Here is a 15493-nt window from a genome sequence, read left to right as displayed (position 1 = left end):
GCAGCCATCTGCTGTGCAAACTGAGCAGGAAACTGCAGTGCTGGAGTAGGAGCTGGAGTGGCTGACCCACTCACGTTCTAGAGTGCTGGGGCTTCCCCTTGAACCTCAGCCTCAACATATTGTTCCACGGACTGATCTCCTTCTTCCATTCCATTTTCTCAAAATTTCTGCTTCTTGAGATAAAAAACAAAGCGGTTGACCTCCGTTAGTGCATATTCATGATGTAAATATGTCCTATGTATCAATTAAAGATACTTGAGTAGTTGTACTTATCAAAGAAATATTCACATAAATAGTCAAAATTTATTGCAAAACCATGCTCTGATACCACTAAAACATGTCACACCTTACCTCTCTGTAAGGCACAATATGATCCCGTAGAATACCTAATGAACTACCGAACTTCACCTACTGATAATTCATTAAGTACACTACAAGGGATTTTAAAACTTTTTCTTACATTTTGGAAGTGGTGAGCATTTTGGTAGGAATTTAAATCATTTAATTGAAGTTTCACAACAAGTAAAAATTTTTGTTCATTTTTATTTTTTCGCAAATTTTATAAATATTTCGGCAGAGTGCCGTCTGTATTTGGAGAAAACAGTTCTTCAAAAACCTGTAAAAACACTCCCAATAAATTTTTCCACAACTCCCAACCTCCAAATAATCTCAATTCTCAAATCAAACCACTTCAAAATAATTCCACAATTTAATCTAAGTTTGTCTTCTCAAAATATTTCATTTCATTAAACAAAACTAATTTTCATTCAAAAGTTTAATTTACAGATATAAAATACAGTAATAATATTATTACAATTTATTATACAACTGCTCAACTTTACATTGATACATAAAACATTACAATATTTACATCAATTAACTACAAGGGCATAAATAAATACCCGTACAAAAGTGATCAGTGAAGTCCACTATCTCAGTAGTAGCTCACTTTGCTGTTTTCTCCTTGCCCTTATCTGCGACAGCAAAATAAGCTATCGTTGAGTATAAAAATACTCAGTGGTGCACAATAAAAATTTGAAATGCAGTACATAAAAAATTCATTGACAAATCACAAATTAAATATTTCTCAATCACATTTCACAAATTATCAAAACTCATAATCGCATAATTTGGTCAAATAATTTAATAAACACAGTGTTGCCAAATCATACACAACTTAAGCCATGACACAAAATTTTTTATCAATGCCGCGTTATACACCACGACAAAGCAATTTACAACCCCACTAATCGAAATCAATGAGGGAGGTGGCTAGCCAACTAATGAGTACTCATCTGATCTACAACCTCAACTGGTTAACCAGAGAGGGAGGAAAATAATCGATCTCAACCCCATAAATGGGGGAATAATATGGTACTGTCATGCTATGTATGAATCCAAAATCAAATTAAAACAATTTATTCAAATATTGCATACAAAAATCAAATCAATTTCCAAAGTTACATTTTCACTCACAAAGTGGCAACACAAAAGTTCTTAAACTCATAATGCATACTAAATCCATTTTTCAAGGATAAAATGCCTAAATAGGGTTTATTGTGCACAAACCTGACGTGAGTCGCCTCTAGGCCTTGACTCAGTCTCTCAGACTTTCTAAGTCTTTTTCAGCTGAAACACAAAATTTATAGTGTCTCAGTATCTTTACTTCATAACAATTCCAATAACTAATTCCAATATGTTTAAACTTACATTCTTGCAAATTTCATGTTAAGGTTACTATTCATGACACTATTCTAGTCAATTTGTTGACTTTCTAAGGCTTAATAGGTATGAGAACTCCAACTTCACCCACATACCACACTTTGGTTACCAAACTTGTTGGTTTTGGTCTTTTTCTCAAAACTTAAGTCTTTTAGGCAAAATTGCAAATTTTCAGTTTTGGTGTCTTAGGTTGGACTATTCCATTGGTCATTTTGGTGTTAGAATTGGGCTATGGTTTCTTCATAGAAATTGTCCCTTAATGTCTTAACTTTATTCTCCTTTTTGAATCACTCCATTTGGAGTTTTGTAGCTCAAGTTATAGCCATTTGAATCATGGCTGCCGGATTGGACTTAACCCAGATGTCTGGGGACCAAACTGGTTTTGGCAATTTAAGGTCACCAACTTTGGGTGGCCAAATGACTTGGTTAAGGGTATAATTTGGGTTTGCATTCTTCATGAAAGTTTTAGGTATATATCTCAGCGGTCCACTGGTAGAATTTCAGGTCATTTAGACTGCCTAGCCCATGTTATGGCCAAATGAACAAACACTGTTCATTTGGTCATTTTTGTACAGGTCAGATTGCCAATTCCGGATTTGGTCAATTTGTTCACTAGGTTTTGGTCACTTTTTGGGCATGATTCCTAAATGAAAAATGTTCCATTTTGTGTCTATTTTCATTCCCAATTGATCTCATTCCAATTGGTCTTGTAAATTTTCAGTTTTGGTCCCTTAAAGGGAACTTGGTCCTGCTGCCTGCAGCATGACCTTAAACCAACCGAATTTGGAATTGGTTCCAACACTTCTAACATACTCCATTTGGTCACAAATGACCATTTCTCATCTCAAACCAAGTCCAACACACCATTTAACACATTCCCACATATTTGTCTCCAAAACCTTAGATGCCAAACCCTAATTCACCAATTTGTTACACTTAATTAATTCTAAGCATACCAACATCACTTCCACATTCATACAAACTTACCTACTCTTTTAATTCAATAAAAACACATGTATATTCATATCAAACCCTAGCTGGCCAAAATTTCATATAGTCGTCCAAAGATATTTTCATTTCATTTTAAATATATTTCTAAGTTTATTCAACTATAAATATAATTAATTTAACTAGAAATTCAAGTTTAGCTTACTAACCTTGGTGTAGCTTTCCAATCTTCACTTCAATTTTCCTTCAAATTTTCTCTTCTTAATCTTCTTAACAAGACTCAACTACAAGTTTTAACCAAGAAATTTATAAATTTTATGGCTCAATTTTTGGGTTTAAGAAGCTTTTTAATGAGCTTCAATGGAGGAAGATAAAACAAATGGGAGAGATGAGAGAAAGAAATGAAATGGCAACGAAGAAGAAAACCCACAAAAAAAAGATTTTTATTTTAATTTAATTCCTTTTTTTTATTGGTCACTTAAGTAGATAATTATCCTACTTTTCAAATTTTAAAATTATATTTATTATGTCATGCATTATGTCATGCATGATGTTGTCATCACTTTTTCACTTTTTCTTTTTCTTTTTTTTTTTTTCTATTTAGTTTTTCATTAGTTCTTTAATTTAATTCTTGACTCTAAAATTTTCTTTTCCCCAATTTTATTTGACAGTTAGGTCAGGAGTCAGCTCTCGGGGTCAATTGACCAAATTGCCCCTCGCCGGTTCAACCCGGTTTGCAAATAATTTGATATTTCTTCTGGCACACTGACTTAATTATTTGACTGGCTTAACAATTCTTTTTCATGATTTTCTCTTTTACACTGTGTTTGTAATAGTCCTAATGACTGCAGCATCACATTTTACGGTTCGAAATTTGAGTTTAAATCGACTTCGCAATCCTTCCCGAGAAGGTCACCCATCGCTGTGACTCTCGGGTCATTTAACTTCTTATGTTTTGTTTTTCTTATTTATACTTAACTAATTGGCAATTACTAATTATTTGTGTTCAGGGCATATTTAATTGTCTTAAGTATGGTTCTAATCCCTTTAATTATCCAGACCGACACCGATCACCGGAATAGCGAAATATACCAGGCTATGCAAATAGGGGTATTATAAGTGATGTGATAATACATGGGGAGAGGCAGTTATTGCCATCAAACATCATTTTGGCTGCACTAGCCAGAAAAATGATCAGAAAGGGGTGTGAAGCATACTTAGCACATGTGGTAGACACCCAAGTGGGGAGTCCGGCATTAAGGGACATCCCTACAGTATATGACTTTCTAGATGTATTTTCTGATGAATTGCCAGGATTACCTCAAGAAAGAGAGGTGTGCAGTTTGAAATTAATGTTATGCCTAGTGTGGATCCAATCTCCATAACACCATAAAGAATGGCACCAGCAGAGTTGAAGGAGTTGAAGGAACAGTTGCAAGAACTACTTGAAAAGGGCTTCATTTGCCCTAGTGTGTCACCTTGGGGAGCGCCAGTATTGTTTGTTAAGAAGAAAGATGGCACCCTCCGCTTTTGTATTGACTACCGGCAGTTGAATAAGGTGACAATAAAGAACAGATATCCATTGCCTTGCATTTATGATATGTTTGATCAGTTGAAGGGTGCAGCTGTATTTTCCAAAATTGATTTACGATCTGGTTATGATCAGTTGAAAGTGCAAGAGCAGAGTATTCCAAAGACTGCTTTCAGAACTTGATATGGCCACTATGAGTTTCTGGTAATGCCATTCGAGTTAACTAATGCTCCAGCTGCTTTTATGGATCTGATGAATACTATCTTCGGACCATATCTTGACCAATTTGTGGTGGTGTTTATTGATGATATTTTGATATATTCGAGGAATGTAGAGAAGCATGATAGATATCTGTGGATTGTACTGCAGACCTTAAGGGAGAAACAGCTATAAGCCAAATTGTCAAAATGTGAATTTTGGCTGAAAGAAATCTCTTTCTTAGAACATGTTGTGTCAGCTAAAGGGATTAAGGTAGATTCCAGCAAGGTAGAAGCTCTCCTTAATTGGAAGCCACCCAGGAATATCATAGAAATTCGCAGTTTTCTGGGTTTAGCTGGATATTACCATCGATTTGTGAAAGGGTTTTCTATGTCAGCTTCTCCACTGACCAAGCTGCTTCGAAAATATGTAAAATTTCAGTGGACAAATAAATGCCAGTAGAGTTTTGATGAGTTGAAGAGGTGTCTGACTGAAGCTCCAGTCCTTACTTTACCTACACCGGGTAAAGAATACACAGTTTATAGTGATGCTTCTCACAATGGGTTAAGCTGTGTACTGATGCAAGATCGGAATGTCATTGCTTATGCATCACGCCAGCTGAAACTGCATGAGAGGAACTACCCAACACATGATTTGGAGCTAGCAGCTATTGTTTTTGCTCTGAAGATCTGGAGACACTATTTGTATGGGGAGAAATGTTACATTTACATAGATCACAAGTGCTTGAAGTACTTGGGCACCCAGAAGGAATTGAATTTGAGGTAGAGGAGATGGTTAGAATTGATTAAAGACTATGATTGCTTAATAGACTATCAGCCAGGGAAAGCAAATGTGGTGGCTGACGCCTTAAGTCGTAAGACTATGGCAAGTCTCAGAGTTTCTCCTTTGTCCATGGTACATGAATTGAAAGCACAACATGCTAGTTTAGAGATTGATGATGAGGGACAAACAGTAGTTGCATGGCATGTACAGCCAGTGTTGATTGATCATATTAGAATTACTGCTCAGAGTGATGATAAATATCAGAAGCTACTGAAAAAAGTCCAGCAAAGCAAGAAACATGAATTCTCTATGAGAAATGATGGTTTATTGCTACATCAGGGCAGAATGTGTGTTCCTAGTGATGTGGAATTAAGACAGATCATTATGAAGAAAGCACATGAGTCTCCTTTTGCTATGCAACCTGGTGGAACTAAAATGTACATAGGGCTGAATGAGCATTACTGGTGGATGGGTATGAAGAGGGATATAGCTGACTTTGTTTCCAAATGCCAAACTTGTCAGCAAGTGAAGGCAGAACATCAAGTTCCAGCTAGTTTGTTACATCCATTGCCAGTACCAGAGTGTATTTTGTTACAGGACTTTTGAGGGCACAGAATAGTCATGATACAGTATGGGTTATACTTCACAGACTAACTAAGTCTACTCACTTTTTGCCAGTTCGGATGGACTATAGCCTGGAAAGATTGGCTAGATTATACATATATGAAATTGTAAAATTGCATTGAGTGCTAGTAACGATTGTATCAGATAGAGATCCTAGATTCACTTCTAGATTCTGGGGTAGTCTACAGAGAGCCCTAGGAATTAGATTGAACTTCAGCACAGCATTCCACCTACAGATAGATGGCCAGTCTGAAAGGGTAATTCAGATATTGGAGGATATGTTACAGGCTTGTGTGATTGAGTTTGAAGGTAGTTGGGAGACACACTTGCCTTTGATTGAGTTTGCTTATAACAACAGCTACCAATCAAGCATTGGGATGCCTCCTTATGAAGCTTTGTATGGCAGAAAGTGCAGAACTCCCCTATGTTGGGATGAAGTAGGTGAAAGGAAAATGATTGGGCCAGAAATTTTTCAGTAGACAAAGGAAAAGATCAGATTGATCAGCGATAGACTCAAGGCTACATCAGACCGTCAGAAGTCCTATGTTGATATGAAGAGAAGAGATATTGAATATGCAGTGGGTGATAAGGTATTCCTCAAAGTTTCTCCTTGGAAGAGGATTATGATATTTGGCAGAAAGGGGAAACTGAGTCCTCGTTTCATCAGACCATATGAGGTTCTGGAGAGAGTGGGTCCTTTGGCATATCGGCTAGCATTACCTCCAGAGCTATAAAGGATACACAGTGTCTTTCATGTGTTCATGTTAAGGAGGTACAGATCTGACCCATCTCATGTACTATCAGTTGAAGAGATTGAGGTAAATCCAGACCTCTCATATGAGGAAGAACCCATAGAAATTCTGGCTTATGAGGTGAAGCAACTGAGGAATAAATAGATACACCTGGTTAAAGTGCTATGGAACCATCATTCAAGCCAGGAAGCTAATTGGGAACGTGAAGAGGACATGAGGAGACAGCACCCAAAGCTGCTCAGAAATTGATGCCAGGTAAAATTTCGAGACGAAATTTATTTTAAGGGGGGGGGGGGAGAATTGGAGCACCCCTATGTTCGGTAGTACGTTCTACTGTTCCTTTGACCAGTGTTGTCCGGACAGCTAAGATGCCTAGAACTACACTTTGATATGAGTGAGGAGACATAAAATAATGAAATACAAGAAAAGAAAATATAAGAAAAACAAAGGAAAAATAATATCAATGAAATGTAACCAAGTTAAACGAGCCGAGAACCCTAGCGATGGGTGACCGTACCGGGAAGTTACGGCGTAGATCGTTGACTAGCCCTGGACCATGAGGAACCCTGAAAAGTATTTTTAAGACTTAAATAAACATCTATCGAAGCATAAATATCATTAGAAATATCAAAGAAAAATTAATTAATTAGTACAAAGAAAAATGAGAAATCGAGAAAACGACAAAACTCGGTGTTACCAAAAAACCAGGAATGCAACCTAAACAGGGGCATTGTGGTCATTTGACACCCGAGTTGTCTTTTGACCTAAATGTCTATTAAAAATAAATGATGTTACACTTGGAAAATGCGATGAAAAATTAAATTGGTGGTACATAGTTTAAATAGCAAAAGATAGGAGTTAAATGTAGGAATTTGGAAATTTTAGAATAAAACAAATATTAAATCTTCACTTAGTGCTCCACTAACCCCATTAAGTGGACCATTAAACATCATAGGACAGCAGATCACTTATCTTCCTCACCTTGCCAAAACCAGCCGAAATTCCCTTGAAAGAAAACCTCCATGGCTGAAGCTTCCAAGCTCCATGCAAGCTTCACTCCTCCATCTTCAAGCCATGATCCTTGCATTTTCCTTCACTAAAGTTGTTCTACACAACTTGGGCAGTAGATAGGAAGCAACAAAATTAAGTTTTGGAAAGGTTTTAAAGAATTTCAAAAGTGGCAAGTATTATTTTTAATTCTTGTTTCATTAAACTTTGAATGGGTGTTGTGGGTAGTTGATTTGTGGAAATATTTTTGAAGTTTGATGAGTTAATGGAGAGGTACATTTTGGCAGCCATGAAACTTCAATAAGAACAGTTTATGCTTGCATGTAAATAGTGGTTTGAATGATGATTTATAGGTTTGATTGTATGGCACTTGAATTCCATGTGTAAGGTATGATTTTGGAAGCTTGGAAGCTAATTGAAGGAGATGTACAAATCGGTAACTTTGAAGTGTAGATCAAAATGTGTTGTTTCATGGTTTGGATTATGGTATTATATTTTTGAATTATGGTGCTTGTTATGGCAGCATATATATGTGTATAAAGGTTTGAATTTGGACATGTAAATGAGCTATGTCATGTGGTTAAACAGTTTGTAATTAGACTTGGAAAATTCTAGGTTATTGTGTGCATATTGAGAATGGTTATAAGCTGCCAAAATGACCAAAAATGAGTTGCTAAATGCGTTTATGTTATGGTCCAAACCAGAAATGACATGGAAGAGTGACTTGGTAAGCATAGGATGTGTAATTGGTAAAGGGTGAACAATGTACAATAGGGCAGTGTATGTTTTGGGCTTAGAACCTTAAGTGTGTAACTCCAATTGGTATGAGACCAATAGGAGGTGAAACTAGGCACAAAAAGTGCCAACTTTCATGAAGGAAGCTTACCAAAATTCTGCTTAGAAGGTGACTTGAAAAATGACCAAATCCGGATTAGTGCTTTGAAAGCTTGAAAATTGACCATTTGGGCAGCAGTTAGTATTTTGGTCATAACTCACTCAAAACAGGTCCAATTGACCCGAAATTTTTACCATGAATAGTTTAGACATATATCTACAATTCTTATGAAGACATCAAATCCCATAAATGGCCATAACCAAGCCAAATAGCTTACACAAGTTTAGGTCAAAAAACTGGCCAAACCAAAAGTGACCTAAAAATGACCTTAACCTATAATTTTGGTACATTCTATCCAGCATTGGTAAATTGACCATAACTTGGTCTACACAATTCAAAATGACCTAAAATTTTGCCCCGTGTGCAATAAGACATAGACCTACAAGTTTGTAGTTTTGACCGAAACTCGAAAACCGGGGGAACTAGGTCATTCGGCTAGGTCAAATTAGTATACCGGAATCTGACAAATTGCAATAAAATGCAATATACATGAAAATGAATTGGGTAACATGTACCAACAATAAAAGGCTATTAAATATGACACGTTGGTAACATTAAAACCTAATTCACCTAGACTGCATCGAGGGTCAATATCTTAGGTTGACTAAGGAAATAATAGAATTCAATAAATTAAGTATTAAGCCTTATTATTAGAGACGGTTTAAATGAGTATTGAAACACTTCAAATTGTGTGTTTCAGTTAGCAAGGACTCAGGGAAGGGGAAGGAAACACTGAGTCAGAGCCAAGAGACAGTTATCAGAGGTTTGTGCACAATAGTTATTTCTTTTGATTTTTCAATTGAAATAAATTATGAGAATTTTGTATGTTATTGTTTTGAATTGTGAAAATTTGTTTGAATGGAATTTTGATTGATACTTGTTGATTGAAAATCATTGTAAATGGTTTGAAACCACAACTATCATGTATATTGATTGAATTCCTCGTTAGCTTATCTAGTGGGATGAATTGACTTTGAATTCCCTCTTTGGCTGAAGTGTTGAGGTGTGTGCCTGTTGAGGACGAATGGAATGAGTACTCATATTATTGCTAGCTAGCTATGTTATTCCTCACTAGCCATCGGCTTTTGGGATGAATTGAATTCCTCACTAGCCATCGGCTATTGGGACGAATTGAACTTTGGAACATGATTAAGCTGTGTGTGTGATTTATTGATATTTATTGTGATATTGAAAAATGGAGTTTAAATTCTTTATGACATTCATTGTCTTTGAATTTAACTATGGTTTTAAATATCCACTATTTATTTGACTTATGATTTATGATTTAAAGTTGTATTTTGTTAATATTATGCACCATTGAGACATTGGCACAGCGATAGCTTTACATTGCTGTCGCAGGTAGATAGACTGACAGGAGATCAGACTGAGAGATCATCGGGTATATTAAGTATACCATATTTTGCATTTTGTATTGTAATGTATGTTCACTGTATGTATATAGTGTTCTTGGTTTTGAGCAGTTGCAAATTAAAATTGTACATTGAAGTTGTAAAATAAATTATAAATTATTTTGGTTTGTAAATATTGTGATATATTTCTTTTATCTCAGCCTTTGAAAACACTAAAAAATTATTGTGGATTTGAGTTAACAAATGTTGAGAAACATATTGTGTTGATTAAATGTTGGAGTTTGAGATTGAGAAATATATTTGAAGTGCTTTTTACCGGTTTTTGAAGAACTATTTTATTCAAAATACAGATGGCACTCTGCTAAAATTTTTACAGAAATTACTAATAATTCAAATGTGTTAGCTGTTTCATTTCAGTTCAAAAAAAATTTCAACACTTGTAAATAGTGCTCACCACTGTAAAAAGAAGTAAGAAAAGTTTTAAAATCTCTTATAGTGTATTTAATGGGTTATCAGTAGACGAAGTTGGTAAATCATTAGGTATACTATGGGATCATGTTTTGCCTTACAGAGGGGTAGGGTGTGACATGTTTTAGTGGTATCAGAGCTAGTTTTTAAATTCTATTTTCACCTGGAATTGAATATTCTTTCTTCATAGTACAACTGCTCAATGTCATTGTTTCATACATACAATACATTACATTATAAATATGCACTAACGGGAGGAAATCTCCTTGTGTTATTTGTTCAGGAGGTCTAAGATCCTCGCATTGACTATGGAAGAGGGTGATCGTTCAGTCAATCAATCTATAGAGGCTGAGGTACAAGGGGATGCCCCAGCCCTACACAATGTTAGTGGATCAGCAGCACCAGCCCCCTCTGTACAACAGTTTCCTGCTCAGTTCGCTCAACAGATGGCTACAATGTTCCAACAAATGGATGGGGCTACTGAGTTCAAGGGGACAGTAGATCCTTTAGAGGCAGAACAGTGGTTAGAGAGAATGGATAGGGTGTTCGAGAAGCTACATTGTACAGAGGAGCTCAGATTTGAATATTCAGTATCTCTGCTACAGGGGGATGCATATGACTTGTGGAAAACCATTTCCCACAGTCTGGTAGAACCTTCAGTGCTAACATGGAATGATTTTCTACGGGAATTCAGACAAAAATATGTCCCTGATGCTTATGTGGACTAGAAGCTGCAGGAGTTCCTAAGTCTGAAATAGGGGAGTAGATCAGTGCCTAAATATGAAAGGGAATTTTCCCACCTGAGCCATTATGCAGTAAGTCTACTTTCTACCAGCAGGGAGAGATGTAAGAGGTTTGAAACCGGCTTGAAACCCAGTATCAGATTACAAGTGGTCGAATTCAAACATAACAACTTCTCTAAACTTATTTCTCAAGCCCTGGAGTTAGAAAGAATTGAATTCGAAGCGGCCCTAGAGAAAAAGAAATCAGAGAAGACAGAAAAGAGGGGAAGTCAGTAGAACAGAGTTCCAGTGGTCCTACTGGAAAGAGGAAGAACTTTGGGGGACACAGCAGAGGTGGTAAGAAGTCTGGTAGGGGAAGATATTCAGGACAGAAACCTCCTCTATCTGGTCAGCTGTAACATCCTTATTTTAGCTAGTCTGTACAGTCTATTGTTCCAGTGACCAGTGTCAATCCGGACAGCTAGAATGTTAGGAAAAATATTTAAACTAAAGTGAGGAACTAAAAATTAACTCAAATAATTAATAAGAAAAAAAATTTAGGAAAAATTATAAAATAATTTTTGGGACTCCAGAGAAGGGTCATTAAGGTTCTTATGGCATTAGAATGCAAAGAAAATACTTAGAAAAATTTTTCAATCGGTAAAGATAATTTTGGCCCGTTAAGCCAAACGGAGGGCATTTTGGTCATTTCGTCTTCAGAGATGATTTTTGGGCCAACTTGTCCAGTTAAATAAATAATTTATTTAACATAAAATATGAATATATATTGTCAAAAAATTTAATTGCAATTAAATAAACAAAAAATGGAGAGGAAATGAAAGAAAATAGATTTATGACATCATCACGATGTCATTAAAACTCACCCAACCAACCCAATCTTGACACATGGCATAAACATATATAAAAGAGGTAAAATGGGCTGGAAAAAGAAAGAAAAATCAGTTGCTTCTTCAACCTTTGGGGCAGCCAAAAACGTGGAGAGAGAGAGAGAGGAAGGAAAAACTCCATTAAAGATCACCCAAGCTCCCAACCTCACCAAATCTCACTCCAAAACCCTAGCCTTCTTCACAAAAAAATTAACCTAGCACCTTGAGGAAGCTTTGGGCAGCAAAAAGAAAGAAAAATCAAGAAGTTTTCTAAGCTAGGGAAACTCTCCAACAAAGGTTAGTGACCTAACCATGAATTTTTCTTTAAATTCATGTTAAGAACTTTGAATATGTGTAAATTGCAAAGAAAACAATTGTTGAATACCATTTGTATGTAAACCCTAGATTTTTTGTAGCCATGGTTAGGGTTTGATTGTATTGAGTTTAATGAAATTAAAAGACTATCATGGCTGCCCATAATATGTATTTACCAAGTGGATTGAAGAAATGCAATGAAAATGCATGAAGGGTAATGTGTGAGTTAGGGTTTGGGGTGGAAAAATGGGATTTTGACCATGTGATGATGAAAATAGGTTTTAATGGTCAATTAGTGACCATTTAGTTCTGTTTTGATCAAAAATGAAGTGTGTTGAGTGATGGGATTGGGTTTGGTGTGGCTGCCATGAAAGTGACCTGCAGAATGGAGTGACCTGCAGAATTGGACTTGAGTCTAGCAGGTTTGGGTAGCCATAACTTGAATTGTAGAGGTTCAATTGGTGAAAGGCTAGTTGGACATGAAACTAGACACATAATGGCACAACTTTGGTGAAGAAACCATGCCCATAAAACCAAACCAAGTGGACCAAAATCTTGCCCTAATCCGAGTGACCTGCAGTTTGTTTCTGCAGAATGACCAAATGAACAGTGATTGTTCATTTAGCCATAACTCAATGTGAAAGGTCCAATTGACCTGAAATTTTACCAGCAACAAGTTGAGATATAGACCAACAACTTTCATGAAGAAACCTAACCCAAATTATGACCAGAACCTATCCAACAAGTGAGTTGCGATCCTTTGCTCATTGCTTGTAGATATGGTCAATTCAGAAAAATTTCAATCCGGCCAGTTGTGGTTTTTGGACCATAACTTGAGCTACAAAACTCCAAATGGAGTGATTCAAAAAAGTAAATTAAACTAGACAAAACAAGAAACAACTTTCATGTTGATTATTTTGCCAAATTCCCACTGCAAAAATGACAAATGGAACAGTAAATATAAGGTATGAAAACTAAAAATTCTGCTCAATTAACTTTAAGCTTAGAAATGGTATTGGCAACCAATACCAACAAATTTTCAATGCAAAATGTGGTATGTTGGGAGTATAAAAACCAATATACCTATTGTCTATGCAAAAGTCAACATTCTAGTTGACTAATAAAGTGAATAGTAACATCAAAACTTGAAATTCAAAAATTGTAAAACTCAAAAGTGTAAAATGCCCTAGTATACCTAACAAGATTGGTTTGGATAGCTTGGCATGCCAATAGGATTCTGTTAGCAGTACTACAAATGGCTTCATGCCATTCTGTGACAAAATAGCCTTTGGCTATGCCATTTGAATTATTACACTTGGGTTTTAACCCCACTAATTATTACAGCTTATTAGCTGTTCTGTTGCACACCGAGAGACACAATGTGATTGATGGTGTGATGGTTTGAGGTACTTAGTACCAGTGCCAGTTTACCCATTTATCCAGTCCAGTCAATTAATATGGGTTACTCGGGCAATGTTAATCAACCTTATCAAAATTTTAATTGTATAATAATGCAAAAAAATATCAGAAGTTAAGTTTACCAAAAATGTAAACACACATTCTGCATCTTTGTTTTATCATATTTTATTTTATTTTATATTGTCACCACTAAGCAGAATTTCTTAGCGCGTCGCTTTTGCCACGCGCAGGTACTGGAGACCTAGCTGGGCAGCCCAGTAGACATCAGACAGGGTGAGCCTTTAGAGCTGCATCCGGGTTCCAGAGTCACCTCACATCTGCACTGCATATGGTAGGACATTAGGACTATAGGTGGCCCTTTTGTATTTTCGCATTTTGTATTAGTTTGGATTGTAACTATAAACTCCTGTAATTATGTATTAATGTAAATATATGAAATTTCAAATTATTGAGATCTTTTGCATAATGTATGTTGATAAATGAAAGGTTGAGAATTAATTGTGAATATGCTTCAAGTGATGAAGTGAACAGAAAAGTTTTGAAAATAGTATGGTGATTTGAGATTGAGATTTTGAGATTGACTTGAATGTGCATAATGGAGTTTGGATTTGGAAATTATTTTGGAAGTGTTTTTAAACAGGTTAAGAAGAACTGTTTCTCTAATTTACAGCCGGCACTTTGCCGGATTTTCTATAAAATTTGCGGATAAATTCATATTTATCAAAATTGAAAATAAATGAATTATAAAGGGATAAATTGTAATAGAAACATAAATTGGTGCTCTGGCACACTGAGTGGCATAACTTACTCAGCTACACTGTACACGGGTAAGAGGTGTCACATCAGCAGAGTACCAGAAGTTCCTACCCTCCCCGCCAATGTGAAACTTGTGGAAGAAATCATGGTGGGGTGTGCTATAAGGCCATAGGAGCCTGTTATAACTGTGGAGGCACAGGGCACTTTGCCAAATACTACACTAGTACTCACAGAGTTGGGCCACCTCCTATTACTGCTGAAGGGTCAGTTCAGAGCCCTGTCACCAGAGGTTCACAACCACCTAGCAGAGTTAGAGGCAGGGGTAGAGGTAACCCAGCAGGCAGCCAAGGCACAGTGAATCAATCAGAGCAAGGTAGTGCTCCAGTCAGAGTCTATGTAATGAGACAGAGAGAAGAGGCTGAGGCATCTGATATTGTGGCTGGTACCTTCTCAACTTTTAATCAAGATGTGTTCGTGTTATTTGATCTAGGTTCTACCTATTCCTATGTGAGTGCTAGCATCATTGATTGCATTAGTGTTCCATGCACAAAAATGGACTTTGAGGTACTAGTAACAAGTCCGCTAGGAGAAGAGGTTAGGGTTAATAGAATGTATTTGTCACACCCTACTCCCCTGTAAGATGTAACATGATCCCGTAGTACACCTGATGAATTACCGTACTTCGTCTATCGATAACCCATTAGATATACTACAAGGGATTTTAAAATAATTTTCGAGAAATTTAAATCATCGATTAAAATCCGGTGTTATAAAAATTTTTCAAAATCTGAAGTGAAACAGCTAACACATTTGAATTATTAATAATTTTTGTAAAAATTTTGGCGGAATGTCATCTATATTTTGAATAAAATAGTTCTTCAAAACCTGCAAAGAAATACACTTCCAATATAATTTCTCAAATACAACTCCAATAAACTTTATTTCATCTCACAATTCAATCTCAATAATCAAATCAATTTATTTTCAAACCAACCTCATCATAAAAGAAAATTTCATTGATTACAAGTCTCAAAAATTAATATTACAAAGCTATTCAAGTAAATGAAATCTCAAATTTACATTTACAATAATTTA

The sequence above is a fragment of the Hevea brasiliensis genome, chromosome 10 (assembly GCF_030052815.1).
Source record: "Hevea brasiliensis isolate MT/VB/25A 57/8 chromosome 10, ASM3005281v1, whole genome shotgun sequence".
Taxonomy (NCBI): domain Eukaryota; kingdom Viridiplantae; phylum Streptophyta; class Magnoliopsida; order Malpighiales; family Euphorbiaceae; genus Hevea; species Hevea brasiliensis.
This window is presented reverse-complemented; position numbering follows the sequence as displayed.